Below are 24257 nucleotides of genomic sequence, written 5' to 3'. Positions count from 1 at the left end.
GCCGCAGAGGGGAAGGAGGGAGGGTTTGCATGTGAATCCATGCCAGACCCATGCTGGAGAACAACAGTTACAGTTTAGTAACTTGTTCCTTCTCCAGCATGGGGTCTGGCATGGATTCACATGCTCGTGAATATAAGAATACATAGCAGTACACACATGCACAGCCACAGGAGGTGGCAAGGCTCAACATTAAGCATTACATAAAACTCAACATTAAGCATATCTTACCTCCTCACCAGGCTCACCTTAAGCGAACAGGTAGCGCAGCACTGCCTGGCCGACTCTGGACTCCTCCCTGGAATCCCGGTCGATGCAGTAGAATCTCGTGAAGGTGTGCGTCGACCTCCACGTAGCAGCCCTGCAGATGTTCAGCAGGGGCACACCAGACAAAAACGCCGTGGTAGCAGCGATCGCTCTGGTCGAATGGGCTCTCGGACGGCCGGGCAACGGTCTGTTTGCCAACCGATGACAGTGCGTGATGCAGCCGGAGAGCCATCTGGAAATGGAAGCCTTTGAGAGAGCCTTCCCTCGGTTCACAGGTCCAAAGTTCACAAACAGCTGTGATGTCTTCCGAAAACTCTTTGTTCGGTCCACGTAGAACTTCAGCGCTCTAGCTACATCCAGCGAGTGCAAAGTCCTCTCAGCCGGCGACGGGAAAAAGACTGGTAACACCAAGGGCTCGTTGAGATGGAAGTCCGACGGCACCTTGAGCATGAAGGAGGGGTTCGTCCTCAGCACTACCCTCGTCTCGTGGAAAGTTAATTATGGAGGCTTGCAGGATAGGGCCTGAATCTCTCCCACGCGTCGTGCAGAGGTGATGGCCACAAGGAACTCTGTCTTCCACAACAGGAACTTCCACAGAGCCGAATGCAAGGGGCTCGAATGGCGGGCCCATGAGCCTGGTCAGCACTACGTTGAACTCCCACGCCGGGGCTGGAGCCTTCACTGGCGGGAACGATCGAAGCAGTCCTTTCATAAACTCCTTCACCAGGCGATGAGACCACAGGGACGACCGTCCTGCAGTTCTGGTGTATCGGGAAATCGCTGCCAGATGTATCTTGATGGAAGCATGAGCTAGTCCAGCTTTGGCCAGCGACAGTAAGTATGGTAGCACTTGAGGGGCTGTAATCCGTAGAGGGTTAATCTTCTGTGCACGGCACCAGACAGAGAACCTCTTCCACTTGTGTCCGTAGCACTTGAGAGTTGAGGACGCCCTGGCCTTTGCAAGAACCTCTCTGCAGTCAGCCGGGATATCGTACCCTCCAAACTCTAGTGCTGCAGGAGCCAGGCCTGCAAGTTCAGCGACCCCGGGTCGTGATGAAGAATGGTGCCTCCTCCTCTGGAGAGAAGATCTGCGTCCGTCAGCAGTTTGACTGGTGGGGACGCTGACAAGTCCAGAAGGTCCGGGAGCCATATCTGTCTCGGCCACCTCGGTGCGACGAGGATCATCCTGCACCGGGACCTCTTGAGTTGGTTGATTAGCCTGAGCAGCAACGGCAACGGAGGGAACGCATACAGGAACAGGCCGTCCCAAGGGAATGAGAAAGCATCGCACATGCTCCTCGGCTGGGGGGAACCTGCTGGCGAACCTCTGGCACTTGGAGTTCGTCGCCGTCGCGAACAGGTCGATTTGGGAGTTGATCCACTTGATCCTGGCGTAGTTACCACTCGTGGCACGAGCGCAGCTCACTACTGAGTGAGTCGGCAATGGTGTTTTTTATCCCTGCTAGATGAAAAGGTACCAGAAACATCCTCTGGGCAACGGCCCAGTGCCACAGATCCTGGGCTTCCTTGGACAGGGCTGGGGATCTGGTTCCTCCCTGCTTCTGGAAGTAGAACATCGTGGTGGTGTTGTCGGTGAAGATCCTCACCACCTTGCCCTTCAGGGACGGGAGGAATGACTTGAGGGCCCAGAACACTGCTCGGAGCTCCAGTATGTTGATGTGGAGCGGCCTCTCCTCCGGGAGCCACAGGCCTCTCGCGTGAAGATCTCCAGTGTGCGCTCCCCACCCCTCCAGGGAGGCATCTGTCGTCACCGTCACCTGGTATGCTGGGGTCTGAAAGTCCAGGCCCGCCGCGAGATGCGCGCAGATGCCCAACCATCGAATTGCTTGGCGGAATACTTCGTTGAGCGAGATCTTGTCCTCGAAGCTGCCGTCGCTTGCATCCAACGGGCGTCGAGGAACTCCTGCAGAGGGCGCATCCGAAGCCTGCAAAGGCGCACCAGATAGATGCAAGAGGACATAATCCCGAGAAGGGACTTGATGGACCTCACTCTGGCCACGTCCATGGCCAGCAGATGCTGTACCTTGCCCAGGATGGCCTGCGTTCTTTCCTCAGACGGCGAGGCCAATCGTGCCACTGTATCGAGCTTGGCTCCCAGAAACAGCGCGACCTGCGACGGAACCAGGTGGGATTTGGGGTAGTTGATGGAGAATCCCAGGTCCGTGAGCAGCCAGACGGTCTTTGCTGTGTGTGCGACGGCGAGTTTCCTTGTCCCTGCTTGGATGAGCCAGTCGTCCAGGTAGGGGTAGACGTGGATCCCCTGCAGGCGCAGCCGCGCCGCCACTGGTGCCAGGCACTTGGTGAACACCCTGGGTGCCGTCTTCAATCCAAACGGGAGGGCCTTGAACTGGTAGTGCCGCCCTTGGACTACGAACCTGAGAAACCTTCGGTGTCCTTTTAGGATGGGGATCTGAAAGTACGCATCCTCCAAATCCAACGACGATAGGAAGTCGCCTTCCTCCAGCTGGCCCAGCACGTGCTGGAGGGTGACCATCCGGAACTTCTGTGCCTTGATGCATTTGTTTAGCTGACGCAATCCAGGATGGGCCGCCAACCTCCTGTCTTCTTCCTGACAAGGAAGTATCTTGAGTATACTCCGGAGCCTCTTTGGGACGAGCTTGATGGCTCCTTTCTTGAGCATCGCCCTTACCTCTAACAGCAGTTGAGGGATGTGGTTTTCCTTCCTGGCCACTGGAGGAATTCAGGGGCACTTCTTTAGAAATGCCAGAGTGTGCCCGTGGGCCAGGGCATCCAGCACCCAACGGTCGGTGGAGATGGACTCCCACACGTTGATGAACTTCGGCAGCCGGCCTCCCACCAGGGTGCTTCGGTGGGGGCCCGACTCAATGGCCGGTTCAGTCTTGCTTGGAAGCAGCCTTGCCTCCTTGGCCTCCCTGGCGAATACGGCGAGATCCACCTGACTTGCCTCGTCCCCGGTAGGCTTCTTGCGATGAGGAGCGGGCCGCCTGACGGTAGGTCGAGGAGCCGCTGCCGAATCCTTTGGAAGCCCTTGCTTGCCTCCGGAGTTCCGAAAGGGCGGCTGCCGTTGCTGCAGAACTCCCAAGGCCTGAGCCGTCTCTGTGTCGGTGTCGGTCTTGATGGCCTGCAGCGACTCATCCACTGTCTTTCTAAACAGATTGTTCCCATCGAAGGTCATGTCCAAAACCTTGGCTTGCACGTCCTGGCGGAAATTCGTCGCCTTGAGCCACCCCCGCCGTCGAAGGCAAACGCTGTTGCCCAACTGGCAGAAACCGGTGTCGGCAATATCCGTGGCCACAGTTATGGCGTGGTCCGACGCCACCTCACCCTCCTGTAGGATCCCCATGGCCTCTGCCCTCTTGTCGTCCGGGAGGAAGTCCAACAGGGGGGTGATCTTGTACCACAATTTCCTGTCATAGCGGGCCACAATCGCTAGGTTGTTGGCTGCCTTAATCGTCGTCGCCGCCGATGAGACGACTCATCGTCCCACGGCGTCCAGCTTCTTTCCCTTGCCGTCCGGTGGGGAAGTTGAAGATGAAGCTGATAAACCCCCCCCCCCGCTTTCTTCTTGGCCGCTGCTGAGACGACCAAATCCGGGGTCGGCTGTGCCCTAAGGCACAACGGGGCGGCGTTGGGGACCCGGTACTTCTTCTCGTACCGGTCCCTCTTGGCAGGTGTCGTGGACGGGTTCTTGAGGAGGGCAAGTCCCTCGTCCCAGATGTCATCCAGCAACGGCACCGCGTGTAACGCTCACCTGACTCCCACGGAGGCGCTGGTCTAGTCTAGGTTGCTGTGGCCTCTTCGAGCATGATGTGCAGAACTCGGAACACCGACTGAACAGGACGTCAAATCTTGCTTGTCTGGCCCGTAGGAAAATCCTTCTGCAGATTAGAAAGGGGATTAACAGTCTGCAGAATAGTGTGCTTGCTCCCCCCTTCCCCCCTTCGTTCTTCTCTAACTTCCTCCGAAATCCCCGGTTGAAGCTCACCTTATGGTTTGAAAGGATGAACTCTCCATCCTGCTTCTGGTGCAGGGGCGCGTGTTAGTCCAGTTACTTCACTGGTTTTCAGAATGGCGCTGGCAAAATCCACTTGACTTTCCTGAGCGGAACGCCGTAAGTATGAAGATTACAAAAGTTCAAGTGTTGAGCCTCCTTTTCTGTTGCTTTCCTAACCTGTGATCTGTCCTTTACTTCAGGTGCAGAATGAAGGCGATGCGTTGAGGGACTGAATTGCCGATGGTAAACTCAGGTCAGTTAGCGATGGAGGCGATCCCTCTTAATGTCTTTATATTCCTCCAGTAATGTCTTTTGTCCTTTCCCCATAGGGGCCGGGGTGCGGTACCTGCCACCAAAGCGGCGCCGACCCGAAATGAGGAATGGTCCACCAACAGAAGACCGGTAAGTGTTATGGCGGACAATTAGGCTTTCCTCATATGTTCCTTCTGCTCACCTTTTGTCTCTTCTTCTCTCCCCTAGGCGCAGAGATGTGGCGACCGGTGCAGACAGTCGCGGTGGAGCCAGAAGAACTCCCGAGGACAGGTGAGTGAAGCGCGGCGCTGCAGCGAGCAACGCGGTGCTTTTAAATGAAAGTCTTTTCTCAGGAACAGGAACGCTGGCGTGAAGGTTCCGGATGCAGGTAAGAAGTTTGATAAAATTCTTGGTTTTCACCTTTCTCTTCACTTCTTTCCTTACAGGTGTTCCAGGATCGAGGCGGGCGTGGCTGGAGACCAGATGCAGGAGCAGACACGGTGAGCGTTCAGCTGCTTGGATGCAGAACAACGCGAAGCGTGAGCTACGGTCTGGGCGTGGCTTAAATAGCCCCCAAAGTAGTTCCAGGTAAGTATCCTTCCCTGGCCACGCCCGAGTGGCAAAATAGACGCAATGAAAAAATAGTCCCTTTCAGGTCTCAGGGAGGCCTGAATCTTGCAGCATGGTCTGCATCAGGTAAGTGCACAAAACACCTTCCTTTATGAGCCTGGCGCCTATGGCGCCAGGACTGATGTCCAACATGAGCCTGGCGCCAACTGCGCCAGGACAGAGTCCAAAGAGCCCCTATAAGGGGCCGCTGGGCTTTTACCTGGGGGCATGATGCCTGCTCCCGGTGGTGCTGGGCCTGGCCTGGTGCTCCGGGGGTAGGCATCATGACAGCACTCCCCCCCAAGGCCCCTCCCAAGGTCGTTCCCTCTGGAGGTTTCGGTTTGTTTGGGAAATTCCGATGGAAACTTTTTACCAGCCGAGGTGCATGTACGTGGTCGCTGGGTTCCCAAGACCTTTCCTGAGGCCCGTACCCTTTCCAATCAATTAGATAGAAAAGTTTTGATTTTGAGATCTTAGAATCCAAAATGTTCTTCACCTCGAATTCAGGCTCCCCATCTATCTGGATTGGTTCTGGTGGCTTTATTAATCTGGTTCCTGGTTGCACTGGTTTCAAAAGTGACACATGAAAAACGGGGTGAATCCACATGTTAGCTGGTAGATCGAGCTTGACTGCCACTGGGTTAATTATAGCTTTGATTGAGTAAGGGCCCAAATACCTTGGATTAAAAGTTCGGGGTCCCTTGAGCAATAAGTGTTTGGTAGCCAACCATACTTGATCCCCTATTTGGTATGGAGGCGCCTCACTCCGATGCAGATCCGCATTCTTTTTGTATTTCCCTTTCGCTTGTTGCAAATGTGCAGTTGCATCCTTGAAGGCTTGAGTTATTGTGGAATGCAAATGGTCCACTGCGGGCATTTCAAGGCTCAGAGGTGAGTCCAGGTCTGAAGTACGAGGGTGATGTCGATATAGGGTATAAAAGGGGCTTTGTCCAGTTCCAGAGTGTACCAAGTTATTGTATGCATATTCGGCCACCCATAAAATATCCTTCCAATTACCCTCCGATTGGTGCAACATACATCGTAGGTATTGTTCAAGGGTCTGGTTGAGAGTCTTACGTCGATTTGTGCCAGTTGACAACACATTCTCCAAAAATGAGAAATAAACTGGCTTCCCCGGTCGGAGACTAGTATGGACGGGAATCCATGCAAACGGATGATATTTTCGAGGAATTCCTTGGCTAGGACAGAAGCTGAAGGTAATCCTTTCAACGGAATAAAATGGGCCATCTTGGAAAATAAATCCACCACAACCAGAATAGTATTGTATCCATTACAAGGGGGCAGGTCCGTGATAAAATCTAGTGACAAGGTGTGCCAAGGTGCTGGTGGAATGTCTAAAGGCTGAAGAAGACCGGCGGGTTTTGTCTTTTGGCCTTTGTTTTGGGCGCAAACTCCACAGGACATCACGAAAGATTTAATATCCTTTCGCCAGGAAGGCCACCAGAATTGTCGTAAAAAATTTTTCCTCAGTTTTGGCAATGCCAGGATGTCCTTCCATCAGAGTATCATGATGACGGGAAATAACCAGTTCTTGCAACTCCTTTTCTGGCAGAAATAAGCGTCCTTGGAAGTAAGGTAGGCCATCGTTGACCGAAAAGTAAGACCCCCTTTGGATCCAATCCTGCAAGGCTATAGAGTCCAGGAGTTGTTTTACCCGTGCTTGAATGTCTTCAAGGGTTTGTAAAGAGGTTATCCCCAAAATTCTTTGTTCAGGAATTATCGGCACAGGTTCTGAGTTTGTGTCCATTTCTCCCATTCCTATTCGAGATAGCGCGTCCGCTTTGCCATTCTTACAGCCGGGGCGGTAAGTGATTACAAAATCGAACTCAGCAAAGAACAAAGCCCATCGGAGCTGACGTGACGATTGAGCCTTGGCAGTTTTTAAATATTGTAAGTTTCGGTGATCAGTGATCACGGTGATGGTATGCCTGGCGCCAAGAAGATAATGCCGCCAAGCCTTAAAGGCGGACTTAATGGCTAATAATTCCTGGTCGGTGATTGCATAATTTACCTCAGGCAGTGAGAACTTTCTGGACCAAAATGCTACGGGGTGCAGTTGGTTGGTTTCAGGGTCTTTCTGAGACAGGACAGCTCCCATGGCTAAGCTGGACGCGTCGGTTTCGACTATATATGGGAGATCGGGACGCGGGTGCTTCAAAATAGGTGCGGACATGAATTTAGCTTTCAATTCCTGAAAGGCCTGTTCGGCTTCCTCGGTCCATTCGAAGCGTTTATTTTTTCGCAAGAGTGCAGTGATGGGTTGTACCACACGTGAAAATTCCGGGATAAATCTGTGATAAAAATTAGCAAAACCAAGCATGCTTTGGACACCTTTCACCAAACTGGGTGATGGCCATTTGAGGATGGCATCCACTTTTCGTGAGTCCATGCGGACCCCTTTAGGTGTCAGGATGAATCCAAGAAACTCAACCTCGGTGGTATGGAAAACGCACTTTTCCAGCTTTGCAAACAGTTTGTGCTGGCACAATTTCTCAAGGACGGCCCTGACATGCCTTCTGTGATCAGATTCCGAAGAGGAGTACACAAGAATGTCATCGATCTACACAACAACACAGACATCGATGAGTTCCCGAAGGACATCGTTCATGAAGAATTGGAAGGCAGCAGGCGCGTTGCACAACCCGAAAGGCATCACCTGGTATTCGAATAATCCATATTTTGTACTGAAGGCAGTTTTCCATTCGTCACCTTCTTTTACTCGCACCAGATGATAAGCCCCCCGGAGATCTAACTTGGTGTATACGCAAGCGTCCTTCACCTGGTCAAGGAGTTCAGGGATCAGAGGCAGAGGGTAACGGTTTTTAACAGTTATCTGGTTCAATGCACGGTAGTCGATACAAGTTCTAAGGTCGCCTTCTTTTTTGGGCACGAAGAACAAAGCCGAGGATGCCGGAGACTGACGGGCGAATGAAACCATTGGCTAGGTATTGATCTAAATATTGTCTCAAATGCATATTCTCAGGTTCAGTAAGGGCATAAATCCTGCTACAAGGGGGTTGTGCACCGGGCACCAGATCGATTTGGCAATCGTACGATCTGTGGGGAGGCAACGTGTTGGACTGTTCCTTTTGGAAGATGTCCTGAAAGTCTTAGTATTCCGGAGGTAGTTGCATGGAGACAGAGGTTACAGAAGCTAGACTAATCTTCAGATTTTCTGGGTAGCAGGTTTGTGCACAATCCGGGAAGGTTATTCTCTTCGCTCGCCAATCAATTCGAGGATTATGTGTCTCTAACCAAGGGATTGCGAGAATAACCTGAAACTGTGGAGCCTTGATTACATCAAGCACAACTGCCTCCCGATGGCCGTCTGGACCTGTAAGTGTCACCTCAGCAGTGGAATGTGTTACCGGTCCAGAGGCAATTTCGGTTCCATCGACTGTGGTGATGACATCTTTGCTGGTTTTAGGACGCAGAGGGAGGTTAATCCTAGAGACCAATTCACGATCCACATAATTTCCTATAGCCCCACTATCGATGTATGCCTTTATTGCATGCAACCGCTTAGGCTGTTCCGGATCTACGAGGACCATTGGCACAATGAAATGCGAGGTCTGAGAGTTAGTTTTCAAGCTCGGCAAGCGGACCCCTACGCTTGTCGGGCGTGGTCGTTTCCCGAAACAGAGTCTTCATGGTTTTTATCAGCAGCTCCTACCACCTTCTTGGGCGGTTTTGCCGGGCAATCTCATAGAAAGTGTCCAGAGGACCCACAATAAAGACATAATTGCATCTGCCGTCTTCTTTCACGTTCTTTTTGAGTTAAAGGTCCTTTAACCCCTCTGATTTGCCTAGGCTCAGAGACATCAGCACCCTTGGGGTTAGCGTGGGTCTTGACCAACACCCGGGTCTCAAACTTGGACCGATCTGCTTTTCTGTTTTGAAGTCTGTGATCCAATTGGACCACTAAGTCTATATATTCTGTGCATTCTTGGGGCGGATTTACAACTTGGGCCAGGACATCTTTAAGTTCTCCGCGTAGACCTCGAAAAATAACGTGATTCTTTTATCCTCTGGCCACCCAGTTTCCACAATTAGTCTATTAAAGGTTGCAATGTAGGATAGGAGGACCTGATTGCCCTGTCGCAGGGATAGGAGTTCGTCATCCAGAGCCTGCCCCTGAGAGTGTCGAGCAAATAACCTTTCCATGCTTGCTTGAAATCCTTGAAAATTACGGAGAATCGGGTCATCTTGAGTAACCAGTGGAACTGACCAATCGGCAGCACAGCCGCTGAGATACGACAATACAAAGGCTACCTTGGTCTGGTCATTAGGGAAGGCCCCAGGTCTGCATATGAAGTGCAAACGACACTGATTCATGAATACGGCGAATCGTTTGGGGTCCCCAGCAAAGCGTTCGGGTGGGGCCAGCGGCATGTTTCCAGGTAGATTAATCTGCACAGGCTTACTGGGAACCACAGGAGCGGGGTTCCCCCCGGAACCGGGTAGAGGAGTGTGTCCAGCTTGACCTTGCAAAAACTGTCTAGCCAGGTCATCAGTTCTTTCCTTTGATACAATCACTTCCCTCCTGAGAGCATTAGTCTCTTGACGAGCGGCGTGTACTTCGGCCCGTAATTCCCCCAGTAGTTGGGCCAACTGATCAGTCTCAGAAGTTTCCATAGCACCTGGGTGGGAATTTGTTGGAAGGCTTTGCGTTCTGTAACGCTCACCTGACTCCCACGGAGGCGCTGGTCTAGTCTGGGTTGCTGTGGCCTCTTCGAGCGTGATGCGCAGAACTCGGAACACCGACTGAACAGGACCCTCAAATCTTGCTTGTCTGGCCCGTAGGAATATCCTTCTGCAGATGAGAAAGGGGATAAACAGTCTGCAGAATAGTGTGCTTGCTCCTCCCTTCGTTCTTCTCTAACTTCCTCCGAAATACCCGGTTGAAGCTCACCTTATGGTTTGAAAGGATGAACTCTCCATCCTGCTTCTGGTGCAGGGGCGCGTGTTAGTCCAGTTACTGCACTGGTTTTTCAGAATGGCGCTGGCAAAATCCACTTGACTTTTCCGAGCGGAACGCCGTAAGTATGAAGATTACAAAAGTTCAAGTGTTGAGCCTCCTTTTCTGTTGCTTTCCTAACCTGTGATCTGTCCTTTACTTCAGGTGCAGAATGAAGGCGATGCGTTGAGGGATTGAATTGCCGATGGTAAACTCAGGTGAGTTAGCGATGGAGGCGATCCCTCTTAATGTCTTTATATTCCTCCAGTAATGTCTTTTGTCCTTTCCCCATAGGGGCTGGGGTGCGGTACCTGCCAACGAAGCGGCGCCGACCCGAAATGAGGAATGGTCCACCAACAGAAGACCGTTAAGTGTTATGGCGGAAAATTAGGCTTTCCTCATATGTTCCTTCTGCTCACCTTTTGTCTCTTCTTCTCTCCCCTAGGCGCAGAGATGTGGCGACCTGTGCAGACAGTCGCGGTGGAGCCAGAAGAACTCCCGAGGACAGGTGAGTAAAGCGCGGCGCTGCAGCGAGCAACGCAGTGCTTTTAAATGAAAGTCTTTTCTCAGGAACAGGAACGCTGGCGTGAAGGTTCCGGATGCATGTAAGAAGTTTGATAAAATTCTTGGTTTTCACCTTTCTCTTCTCTTCTTTCCTTACAGGTGTTCCAGGATCGAGGCGGGCATGGCTGGAGACCAGATGTAGGAGCAGACACGGTGAGCGTTCAGCTGCTTGGATGCAGAACAATGCGAAGCGTGAGCTACTGTCTGGGCGTGGCTTAAATAGCCCCCAAAGTAGTTCCAGGTAAGTATCCTTCCCTGGCCACGCCCGAGTGGCAAAATAGTCCCAATGAAAAAATAGTCCCTTTCAGGTCTCAGCGAGGCCTGAATCTTGCAGCATGGTCTGCATCAGGTAAGTGCACAAAACACCTTCCTTTATGAGCCTGGCGCCTATGGCGCCAGGACTGATGTCCAACATGAGCCTGGCGCCAACTGCGCCAGGACAGAGTCCAAAGAGCCCCTATAGGGGGCCGCTGGGCTTTTACCCGGGGGCATGATGCCTGCTCCCGGGGGTGCTGGGCCTGGCCTGGTGCTCCGGGGGTAGGCATCATGACACCGCGAGGACCGTTTCCTCTTAGCCTCGCGCCGTTGGTAGAGGAAGCCTTCCTTCTTCTCTTCGGGGCAGAGCTGAAAAAGCTCTGATGCCCTGGCAATCATGGCGTGGAAGGAGCCAAACTTGTCGGGCAGGGACGCCCGAGGAATCGGAGACGGGAGGCCAGTCCCGTCGTCTCCGTCATCATCCGTCCCCGTCGTGGCCGTGTCTGTTCCTGTGTCGTACCTCTGGACTGGGGAAGGCGACAAAGGCTGAGAAGGCCGTGAGGGCTGAAGGGGCACTGGATGAATTCTCCTCTTGTTTGGAGGGCTTCCTGACGGATCCGGTACAGCTGGGTCATCCATCGGGGGTAGGGGCAGTCTCGTCCTCCTCTCCGTGCATAAGGCTTGGATTGCCGTCAAACTGGCTGCTGATTTGTCCTGCGGCTTGGGTTGCGACGGGCGTGCTGGGTGCGACGGTTGTTCCTCCTCCACGGGAACATCGTCGTCGTTGCCACCCTCGCTCTCGTCGTCCCCCTCATTGAGATTCCTCCTGTGGGACCGGCCTCATCCAAATTCTCTGTCAGTTCCTCCTTGGAGGTTGTGTCCGTAACGGCCACCATCCCCCCTCTTTTTCCACCGGGGTCTTCACGGGGGTCTTCTCGATGGGCTTAAAAGAGGATTCCCTCAGCGGAGGCAGGGAAACTCTGGGCCCCGAGGTCGCCTCCACTGGGATAGCCTCCACAGGCTTCGCCAGGGCCACAGCGACTCCCTCGATAGAGGCCTTAGCCGGCTGAATCAAGGCCTTCACCACCTTGGGCGCGCTTGAGGCCTTCACCTTAGGGGGAGGGTCACCGCCTTGCTCCCCTTCGACCTGATCCTTCGAGATCGACCGGGGCCTCTCCAGAAGCTTAGCCGGGTTCTCGGATTTTCTCTTCCCCGAGCCAGAGCGTTGGCTCGCGGTTGATGGCGTCGGTGAAGGTGTGCCCTGCCTGACAGCCGAGGAGCCCCACCGTTCGGCGCTCCCGGTGCCCACAGACTCGCGGTGCTTTGCCTTTTGTTGGGCACCCGTCGCTGGGGCGCCCTCACAGGACTTAGAAGACCGCTCAGACTTCTTCTCACCTGCTGGGCTCTTGCCTTCCAGCCAGTTGGAGAGACGGGTCCGACGATCCCTCATAGTCCGATCCGACATGTTCAGGCAAAACGCACAGTCCTTCTCCACGTGCGTTTTGTCCTCGTAGAGGCAGTAAAGGCATTTTGAATGCTCGTCCTCCTTGAACACATTTTGTAGGTTGCATCCAGGGCAGATCCTGTTTGCCGGGAGTCGAGCTTCCCTTCTCCGGGGCCATATTCTTCTTGTCCGCGAGGTAGGCCTCAGAAACTTCTGGAATCCTCCAAGAAGCGTAACTCGATGAAAACTTCACCCTTGAGGGGCGTAGATAATCCGAAACGGGTCCCCGTTGATCAGAAATAGAAATGGTGGAGCTTGAGGCTCGATTAAACCGTAAAATGAGATAAATCTCTTTGAAAAAGCGCAAAATGCAGTAAAAGCTCGAGAGCTATAACACGAGGACTCCCAACACTTGAAAGTGCGGTAAAAATCTGAGGATGGCGCCCAGGGGCAGGGCTTAGGGAGAGGGCAGTCATTGGCTGGGGACAGTATGACCCACAGAACAGTGATTGGTTAGTACTAAGAAAGACAGATCAGAAACGAAACTGATTCTGATTTTTTCTTTACCGAGGATTCCCAGCCTGACGACGGGGAATATTCATGAGCATGTGAATCCATGCCAGACCCCATGCTGGAGAAGTACTGCTTCGTTTCTGACCTCTGGGGTGCACACGGGCATTGCCGGGTCTCGCTATTGTAGCTCAAGCGGCCGAATGCAACAATGTATCCTCTCTGCTCTCTTTTAGCATAAGCCGGCGGCAGACGCGTGATCGGGCTGTCTCCTAGCCCTGTACGTATGTAGAAGTCAATCCGCTTCTGTTACGTGCAACAGTTTCCCATCAGTGTCAGGGCTAAGGGATTTCGCCTCATAGCACTAGTCCAACAACCTCTTGCACCTTGCACAAACCAGTATGCGAGGATATTGCCGTACGTGCTTACGGTGTACAAAACAGTGCGAGAACGCCACGGTCTGCCCATCTATTCAGCTCTGGTCGTGCTCAGAGTTTCATGCGCTCAGGGTGTTATGCCGAATATTCCTCACCAAATCCTTTGTTCTGTACCGCCATTTTGAATCGCTGTTCGCCTCGGGACACTAACGTTTACAATGTTCACAACTCAATGTCCATGTGTCCTATAGGCATGAAACTTCGTCCCGGGGCGCATCAGATCTTCATAAAACTTTTCCTGCTCTTTCAGCCGTTATGGACTCCTGCCGGTGCACTCATTATACGGATCAATTTCAGATCGAAGGAGCTCCTCCGGGAAATGTGTCTCCTCAAATGGCCAGTTAGCCACGGCCCCCAGCATTCAATTATTCATAGCAGAACCAGTAGGGAATGATGACTATGTACATGACTGTACGACGTATAGTGAGTTTTATGATGCCATTCCCTGTGTTACAGAAAATACTCTCGGGGGGTTTGGGGTGAGGGCATTCTCTTTGTTGATGGTTCTTCAAAAACTAAACAAATGACTGGTGAAAGGCATACTAGATCAGCAGTAGTAAAGCTGAACCGTGAGGGTGAATTTGTAGTAGTGACAAGTGCGAGATTGCCTTCACGTTGCTCTGCACAGGCTGCAGAAATAGTGGCACTTATCACCGCACTTCAAAGATACAAGTATGAGGAAGTGACAGTGTACGCTGCCTATGTGGCGTCAACTGTACAGGCACATTTGTCACTTTAGAAAAGGAGGGATTTCCTCCGTGCAGACGGCACACCAGTGCAACATGCATCCTTATTGGACAAGCTTATTGAGGCACTAAGTCTTCCATTGGCTATTACGGTCGTGAAATGCACAGCCCACACTAAAAGAACAGACATGATTTCTCACAGTAACGAAGACGCAGACATATAAGCCAAAAGGGAAGCGTATTTCCCAAACATTTCTGATTTTGAAGTATAAAGTGTTAAACAGATGCCAGGACATTGTATGACCGTAAAGGAGTGTATTAATATTTTGTATATTGTTCAGTTAATTGAGTTACAATGTCGAGCCCCCACAAGAAGAGCAAGATTTATGGAGAAAGCGGGGGTGTTCTTCATCCCCCCACTGAGGCAATATGGATGGAGACAAGACAATGCTGGAAAGCCAGTTATGCCTCTAACATTGAGGGTAGCGCTGGAGCAGCTTCACTACCCCGCGCCTATGACTCGAGGGAGTCTTGCTGCTATGATTGCAAAAGATTGGTTCTCACCAAATGTATTAGAAAATGTGGCACAGTTTGTTGTAAACTGTAACATGTGCCAGAAATGTACAGCAGGGTACACTTTGTGAACTGTGAGAGGAGCAATCCCTAGACTCAATGGTCCGTTTCAGTATCTACATATAGATTGTGTGGATGTGTTGCCGACATGCAATGGCTATAGGTACATGCTGGTAGTAGTATGTCTGTTTTCCAGATGGAATGAGGGGTTCCTAGGGATTCCATCGACAGCCAAACCATTGACAACCATACCATTGACACAAAACGCAGCGAAAAAAAACATCTAATGCATTTTTTTTTAATGGGGGTTTCCCCCCAAAACCCCTTTTTTAACCTTAAACACCAATTTTTACTAAACTAAACCCTTTAAAAAAATGGATTTGATGGTTTTTTTGCGATGCATTTTGTCAATGATATGGTCTGTCAATGCTTTGGATTCGATGGAATGACCGGATACCGGAATGAGACATGTCCATGTACATTGCCAAGTTCTGTGTGTGTGAGGTGTTTCCAAAATGGGGTGTGTGCGTCAATGGACCACATTTTGTAAATGAACTGTTTGAGCGGGTCATTCTTTTATTAGGTATAAAGCATAGGTTCTCTTCTGCCTATCACCCACAGGCAAATGGGATGTGTGAAGGTTTAAACAGACTCCTTTAAGAGAGGATAGCTAAAATCAAGATTACTTTAAAGAAAGGGCGGTTACATTGCATATCCCCTGCATTATTTGCACTGCAAACCCAACCTAGCTAGGATCACCATTTAACGCCTCATGAGTTGGAGACTGGATGCTATACGAGAATACCTCTTGCTCTTCCTACTAGGATAGAAACTGATGCCCATAGTGTAGTGAAGACATTAGGTGATGAGATGCATAATTATTTGGCAACTATGACAGGTAGTGTCTCTTATTTCTCAACAGATCAAGAACCAGAGGGAGCAGTCAAAGAGGATTAAAGACAGACAGACAACCAACTGATCCCGACAGTCTATTCAAGCAACCTAGTTTATATCTAGGGGACCAGGTGATGGTACAAAAGATTGTTTGCACTTGGAAGAAACCCTGTTTTGAAGGACCATACAAAGTAGAAGAAGTAGTTGCTCCCACAGCTGTGAAGCTACAAGGAAGACGAGCCTGGATGCACCTGCATGACATCAAACCGTACAAAGGAGAGACCCTGATTCCTCCTGCGTCTGCTGACAGTGAAGCGAGAGAATAAGTTCTGTGCATTCGGACCAGATCGGTTAGCAAGAGCAAGTCTAAGGAATATATGGAGTAAAAAACACTCTGGAATAATAACGAATTAATGGACTCACAGCTAATGCAGAACTATTTCAGATAGGAACAAGAGACAATGCATTAACGTACCGGATCCAAAGAAAAAGAGCACACTGCATCTTCTATACTTCCAATCACAATAACATTGCACACAATGTTGTATGCTGTTTTTATCTATATATTGCAGTCTTACCCAGCTCTGATAAGACGACACGTGGACATTGTGACATTTCTTGGCAATTCTAAAAACAGTAATTATTTTTAGAACCATTATTGCAATAATTCTGCAGTTTCTAGTAAAAGTGTGATTCAGAAAAAAATAACAAGATTACATATTGAATTAAAATAAGATTGGAACGTTCCGAAATATAAGCGACACACTACCATCAGGAAAATCGATAGGTTTTTCTGGAAAAGTTAGTAATTGTGATTTCATTCTGCATTATGATTTATCTTTTCTTCCTTATTATTATTATGGCATTTAGACACATGATTAAAAATGCAGATACAGTGGTTGACAATTAAAACATTTCTTAAGATCCCCAACAAAAGCACAAGTAGCACCTTCCCTGATTTTACTGAACAAGTTGTTCGACTTAAAAGGGATGCTGACGAAGATCATGAAAATATAAATACATATATTGATAATTCAGATAATTTAGAAAATAATATGCAGTATCAGGACATGATGGAGAATATCAAATGAAAGCTGCTACGTATGTTCTCCTATTCCTTGTGCCATGAACGCAGACAGAACATTAATTGCAAGAGAAGTACTTGCACATAATGCAAAGCGCCTTAGCCATCTAGCAGCGTGCACAAAAAGAGGACAATTCAGAGGAAGATGGGCCACCCTACAATGGCGATCAAAGAAATCCTTTCCATGTGAAGACATAAATTGGTTGAGCAGAATGCTCATGTATTCATCCATGACTGCAGAACAGATAAGGGTTGCTGAACTGAAGAGCTTGGGATGTGTAGATATACAGGAAACACCAGGATTGCCAGGATGCTGGGCGAGACCTCACCTATTGGTATATGGACGAGTTACCGCCAGTACAGGAAGGGAAGAAGGAATGCTATCCTGCAGTGCGTATTTATTAATGAAAGAATCAGTGGACATAGTGCACATTGTGAAAGACAAGTGCCTAAAGTCATGGGCCAAGTATCCCAAGTTACTAACATGGGTTGACAATGAAGCAGGACAGATATCCATAATACCAATGAATAACGCAACTACATGCTTCAGGAACAAGGGCCTGGATCTAGTTGCAGACAATAAAGGATGTAAGCAGACACTCTAAGTACCAGGAATGAATAGAGGACCTGGCGTGCTGATGGATCGATATTGGGCCTGTGGATCCAGAGCTTATATGCAGCTGCCTGAAAATTAAAGAGGAATATGTTCTATTGTGGTCATACATGTTCCTGTATTAGTGATTCCCCAAAGTGACCTTCATATTGAAGAGTTCCCAAAAATGAATGGACAATAAAAAGATTTAATATGAAGAAGGAAGAACTGAGGGCAATCAGGCTGATGACCCTCCAGAACAAGTATGTCCTGTACTTAATTACAGCAAACGAAGGAGGTGTGTGCGTGTTAGGAAACGTTTGTATGCAGTACCCTCTGAGTGCACTACGCAAAACTCTGTCTACAGGTATAGGATACCCAACCTTTGGTATAAGCTTGTACTACACAGGTGTGATAGTGTGTTGAGCAGCCAGGCTCCTCTCACAAGGGGTCAATGTGAGCTGTAGGGTAGTTATACAGAGATTCACAGTGACAAGTATTCAAATAAACTCTCCCACACAAGGTTTCTTGAATAAGCAATTATACCTTTATCAGTCAGTTAGAATAAGCCTTCTTCAGAAGTGAGCAATATAACGGTAACTCTCAAATATACTTCAATACACCCACTCTTAGTTTCTAAATAAGTAAAGACCCTTTTGGGATGGCCTACAGATAACCTACACACTTCAATAGCTAGGGTGCTTGGGAGACATTCATATCTTACTGTTTGCATTCAGAATACTCTGAGAAGTTGGTAAAGGGAAAAGCTTATTAGAACAACAAGAGACCACACATATTCTTAAGCAGTCAAATACTTTTGGATCCCCTAAGCAGAGTCATTCGGAATAATAGGCTAAGCCAAAGTCAATCGGCAAAAGTCTTATATAGGATGAAGGTAAGTAGAAAAGTCTTTGCACAATGTTTTAGAAGTATTTGAAGAAAAGAAGAATCAAATGTAGGGCCACAAGCTGATTAGACTTGTGAGTAGTAGAAGATGCAAGTAACTCTACAGTGAGAGGTAAGTTATCTCTGATTTTACAGTACCTTTGTATTGAAGAAAAAATGCAGCAGATGACTTCTGTTCCTGTGAAGCTCTGCAGATCTCTCTGTTCCTGGGCCTCAGTCGTGGGGACAAGAGGGAGGACTTCTGGGGACTCCTGCACTGCAATGGGACGGCCACCGCTCGCAACAGGCAATCTTCAAATCGGTGTCTGTTCAGTGTTTCAACTCCTCGTGTCTACCACAAATAGCAACACAGCGGTTCCTGGCTGTCGAGATGGACTTGCCTTGCTTCCGAGGTCCCGCACTTTGTTGAGGGGGCTCAAGATCGGTCAGTCCTGTTTTCTGGGAGTCCGGAGGATCTTCCCGGAGCTGTAGGCCAGCTTAAAAGCAATGCACACAATCTGGTGTTCCTCTCCCTGGCTATACGGTTTCCAGCAGCAACTCTGTGGAAATTCAACCAGCTCCGAGAAGGATGTCCAGGTGGCTTAATTTGGAGTCGATTGGTCCTACCAACTCAAGGGGAGAAGTTGTCCTTGCGGGAGCTTCTCTGTCGATACGAAATTGGAGTTTCAGCACAGCAGCAGGGCTTCACCGGGCAAACCAACGGTCCAGGAGTTGCAGCAGGCGTCCTCTTCAAGTTCTTCTTCGGTTCCTTCGTCCAGTGGTCGACTCTTCCTTCCAAGCCAAAAGCCTTGCCTTTTATTCAGTTATCTCCCATTAATTCCAGCCTAGCTGTCAGTCACCCAGCAGCGTGGCTGTCCTTGCCGGACAGTCAGCCGGCCAATCACCACAGAGTGCATTTGGGTCTCCTAGGAGACTAAGCACAGGGAGTTTCGGGCACCTCCCTCACTTTCTGCCCAACCCAGACACCCTGGAGCCAGAGGCGGGCTTCACTCGTGAATCCTGCCAAAGGCAAAGCGAACAATGGGACCAAACTTGTTTTGGCGCGCAGAGTAAATCTCAAGAAGGACCTTTCCACAAAGAAATGGCGAAAAAAGACGACCAGGGCCATTTGGACAAAAATGGCATTCTTCGGTGCTTTACTGCAGCTGCGAACGCAGCCCACGATAAATGCACACCACAGTAGTTAAAACGAAACCACTTCCACCAGCCATTCAGTGAGGAAAGGGTAACATGAAAATGTTACATGAGAAGCTAGACAAAGGGAATACTAGGTAACCCCACCAGCACCCTATTGTATGAGTGTGTGCTGGGTCTAGAAAGTTACAAATGTAAGTAAAGTCAATTTCATTTTACTGCTCTTGGAAACGGTAGTTTATCCAAGAGAAGGTATTTATACCTTTGGGAATTCTGAAAGACTTCCCTGTGCCACTGCACTGAAGGTGCTGTGTGACACAATGTAAAAGATGATGCCTATGGAGTTTGTCAGACTCTACAACCAAAAGAAACAGAGTTCAAAATCACATGAAAATACATGAGAGAATGGGGAAAAAAGGGTCTCACTCTCTCCAGGTAAAAAAAATCAAGTCCTCAAAATCCAGCAAAGTTGCTGCCGGTCTCTAAGGTAGAGGGAATTTGCACATTTCTGAGAATTCTCCTTAACAGTGCATCAAGATCGGGTGAATGCCTTTCAACTACTTGGAGCAATACTAGTGTTGGTATTGCTAGGATGTCTTATAAGGATAATTATAGGACAATGCAAGAAGACAGCTAAGAAAGCTATTGGGATGAAGATGATGATTGATGTGAAAGGGGACCATAGACCACAGACTGAAGACACCACCAATGAGAACAAAGAAACGTTGGCTGGCACACCCCGGGATGAAGTTTTATTATCCAAAGGATCCATAAGAACTATATTGGACACTGGGTATTCTATCAACCGACTGGAGAATGCTGTCACATGACCTGTGTGTGGATGAGTATATAAAAAATGCAGGTGGGTGACCTGAGGGGGATGACAAAAGTATGGATTCCGAAGAAACCAAAGTTTGAAGAGAAGATGAAAAGGAGGAGGTGGTGGTGGTCGAGGACTTGACCAGATTAAACTGAAGTAACAAGAGAAACATGTAATCGAATATGAAGAAATCATGTGCACCAAAGAATTAAGTGAGTACAGACAAAGTGAACGTACATAGGCAGAAACGCAAGGTAGATTAGACATATAGAGGCTTGCTGCAGAAGAAAATGTAACGAGACTGAAGCGTGCATGAAAAAAGATTGACGCCAGACTCGTGTTGAAATCAATCAAGCTACCTCAGAGACAGTCGAGGGCTGCAGAGTCAGGAGACTAGGAAAAACAGCTTTGTGTGAGGAATAAATAGGAGTTTATTGGCCTGGGATCAAGGATGCAGCATCAAGGAATAATTGCAAAGCACAAACGGAGTCAAGAGGATAAGCCATAAGACATATTTCTCTTAGATTAAGCAAGGAAGAAAACATCTACAAGTGCCAAGTACTGGACAGTCAAGGATGCAGAAAGCTTATGTGAGGCAAAGCAACCAAGACTACAGCAGCAAAGAGGAGTAATGACACCCATCTTAATTGAATCAAATAGCAGTAAATAGAAGGTCGAAATGGACAAATTCGTGGTCTCCTCACACGTTTCAGAAGTCGAAAACAAGGGTTATTCATTAAGCTCCAGACGAAGATAATTGTGCACATACACTCCCTTGAAAGTTCCAGAACAGAGAACAGGCTGCAAGGTCAACTACAAAGGAAAAATCTTGGCATAGGGCCTGACCGATGAGAGATGATGGATTAATTGGGCAAGTGGGTAGTAGTCTGCCGTTGTTCTCTACACCAGAGTTTTGTTTTACTTACGTGCTGCTAATGAGCCAAAAGTTCAAGGTTGGGAGAGAAGAACAAGTTACTTACCAACTGGTAACGTTCTTTCGACTGGATGTTCCTCCAAAGTATTCCACATCTTTGACATGTAATGTCCACAGCTATGCACTTCAGAAACTTTTTCGGCATAGGGCGCCTGGCGTCGATGGCTTTGTGTCAATGTCCCTCGAAGACCTCCGTCGAGGGCGACATCACAGGATGTTATAAATAGGACGCACGGCGCCCGTAGCCTCAGTTTAAGTTTTTCCCCTCAGAACGTGTGGCATCAGTCTCATGCCTGCTTGACTGCACTTAGCCTTGCGAAAACGGAAGCTGCGATCGCATAGGAAATTCTCCTGAGGGACAGGTTGGGAGGGCGATGTGGAATACGTTGGAGGAACATCCAGTCGAAAGAAAGTTACCAGTTGGTAAGTAACTTGTTCTTCGAATGGATTGTGTCCTCCAACGTATTCCACATCTTTGACAGACTCCCAAAGCAGTACCAGTAAGGGAGGAGGGAAAAGAATTTAGAATACCCAATTAGATTGCGGAGTAAAGAAACGCCTTCCCAAAAGCCAAATCCTGACCATGGATTGTATCCAGGGAATAATGTTTTAAAAAGGTGTGGATGGAAGCCCATCTAGCGGCATCACAAATATTCCTAACAGGAACCCCCCGCTGGAGGGCGGTGGAAGTAGCCACAACCCTAGTGGAATGAGCTATCAACCCTTCAGGAGGGTCCTTACCCGCCAATCGGTAACGCTCCTTAATGGTAAGGATAATCCACCTGGACAAGGTCCGTTTGGTAACAGCCACGCCCAATCGGTGTCCAGCATATCCTACAAAGAGTTGATTGTCCACTCTGACCCTGGACATCCTAGAAATGTAAAAGCTCAGAGCTCTCCTAGGATCCAACCGATTGAGTCGCTCCTCTTCCTTATCAGGATGAGGAGGAGGGTAGAAAGATGGAAGAACCACCTTTTGACTCAAATGGTATTCAGAAACTACCTTATGTAGAAAAGAGGGACGTACTCTCAGTACAACCCTGTCCTTGTGAAACACAGTAAAGGGTGGCTTAGATGAAAGTGCCTGCAATTCACTCACTCTGCGAGCGGAAGTAACCGCAACCAAGAACACAAGACTTGAAGTACAGTAATCTTAAAGGACAAGAGTGCAAAGGTTCAAACGGAGCACCCATGAGAAATTTCAAAACCAAATTCAAATCCCAAACCAGCACCTGGAAAGGGGACGGCAGGAATACATTAGTCAGTACTTTAAGAAACTGAGAAATCAAAGGAATCTTAAAGTAAGAACATTCTTCAGACGAGGGCTTAAAGATAGACAATGCCGGCAGGTAACCTTTAATGGTGCCCACTTGAAGGCCCCTGTGAGCCAAAGAAAGTAAGAAAGACAAAACCATAGGAATGGAGCACTGAAAAGGATCAACATTGTGATCTCTGCACCAGTCGCAGGACTTACGGCAACATGAGGGGTTTTGTTGGAGGCCGCCTGGCCGAAAGCAACACCTCCATCACGTCATCCGGGAGGTCCCAATGCTTATACCTCAACCTTTCAGATACCAAGCGTGAGGTTGAGAGTCTTGACCTCTGGATGGAGAACCTGACCCCCCCCTCACACGAGAGCAGATCCTCTCGGTAGGGAAGACGGCGTGGAGGGCAGATGGACATTTCTAGAAGGTCCAGGTACCACGCTCTCCTGGCCCAATCCGGAGGAATGAGGATCATGTGGGAACCGAACCTCCGTAACCTCCGCAACACTTGAGGAATGACGGGGACTGAAGGCAACGCATACAGCAGTGCAAATGACCAATCCACCACAAACACGTCTTCTAAGGCTCATCTTCTGGTTGACACTGGTGGCGAAGAGATCCACTTGCGGTGTGCCCCAAAGGGCGAAGATCACCTGAAGGACTTCCTGAGCCAACTCCTACGAGTGGGAGACCTTGCTCTGCCTGCTCAGAGCATCCGCCACTGCATTTTCATCTCCGGCCAGATGAACTGCCGAGATCGAAATTTCCTGCTGGATGGCCCAGAACCAGAGCTGCATTGCCTCTCTACTCAACAGAAGTGACCCTACCCCCATCCCCTTTTTGTTGAGGTAATGCATGGCCACAGTGTTGTCCATCATGATCAGGACACTCTTCCCCCGTACAGAGGGCAGAAAAGTCTTCAGGGCTAGCCTGATGGCCCTCAGCTCTAACAGAATGATGTGGAGTCTGGACTCCGACAGAGACAAACGACCGCTGGCGTTGAGGTTGTTGGCATGAGCACCCCATCGTGTGAGGGAAGCATCCGTCACTACCATCACCTTCGGCTACGGTTACCAAAACTGTTCCACCGTCATCAGGTTCCCTTAGTCGGCCCACCCCAGAAGATCCTGGGAGACCGAGAGTGGAATCTGAACGGGATCTGACATCTTGCCAGAGAACTGTGACCACTGCATCTTGAGAACCCACTGCTGGGATCTCATCCGCAGCCGGGCGTCTGGCACCAGAAAAATGCAGGATGCCATGAGGCCGAGCAACCTTAAGAATTCGAAAGCCGGGAGACTCTGGGCATGTTGAAACTTACCCACATCTGTACAATGTGATGAGCCCTTACCTTGGGAGGCGAACACTTCCAAGGACGTGTCTAATACAGCCCCGATGTACTGGAGCTGTTGGGAAGGTGCCAGATGCGATTTCTTGAAATTCAGGGAGAAGCCCAGCCTGTGGAGGGTGCAACAGGTGACACCGAGATGATCCAACGCCAGCTCGGGAGAGAGCGCCCGGATCAGCCAGTCGTCCAGGTAGGGGTAGATGTGAATCCCCCTCACCTGAGGTACGCTGCCGCCACCAACACTATTAGCTTGGTGAAGACCCTCGGGGGGAGGTCAATCCGAACGGCAGGACCCAAAACTGAAAGTGCAAGTCGCCAGCCGCAAACCTCAGGTACTTCCTGTGCACGGGTTGAATCGGCACATGAAAGTAAGCATCCTTGAGGTCCAGAGACAGCAACCAATCCTGAAGTTGAAGGGCCTGGACGACTTGAGAAAGAGTGACCATCTTGAACTTGTCCTTCCTGAGAAGTTTGTTCAACCAACGCAAGTCCATGATGGGTCTCAATCCTAAGTCTTTCTTTGGGATCAAAAAATAAGGGGAATACCATCCCTTGTTCTTCTCTGCTACAGGCACCAGTTCTATAGCTCCAGCAGGCTCAAGATCTCCTGCGCAGGAATGGAGAAGCAGCAGCGAGCGCTGGAAGGAACATGGCGGTGACTCTGTGGCTGTGAAGAGAGCACCTTCCTCCTTTTGCACGGGGACGTCAGGA

The 24257-nt window shown here is 49.5% G+C and overlaps 1 protein-coding gene across 3 annotated transcripts in view; it reads right to left on the bottom strand.

Moving 5' to 3' along the window:
• ZNF335 (zinc finger protein 335) overlaps positions 1-24257 on the bottom strand; it is a 1126934-nt gene that overhangs the window by 582769 nt on the left and 519908 nt on the right. The gene's annotated exons all lie outside the window — the stretch shown is intronic.

The sequence above is a fragment of the Ambystoma mexicanum genome, chromosome 3p (assembly GCF_040938575.1).
Source record: "Ambystoma mexicanum isolate Mex_15411 chromosome 3p, UKY_AmexF1_1, whole genome shotgun sequence".
Classification (NCBI taxonomy): Eukaryota; Metazoa; Chordata; class Amphibia; order Caudata; family Ambystomatidae; genus Ambystoma; species Ambystoma mexicanum.
The sequence above is the reverse complement of the archived record's forward strand: the minus strand, read 5'-3'. Positions and strand labels throughout refer to the sequence as shown.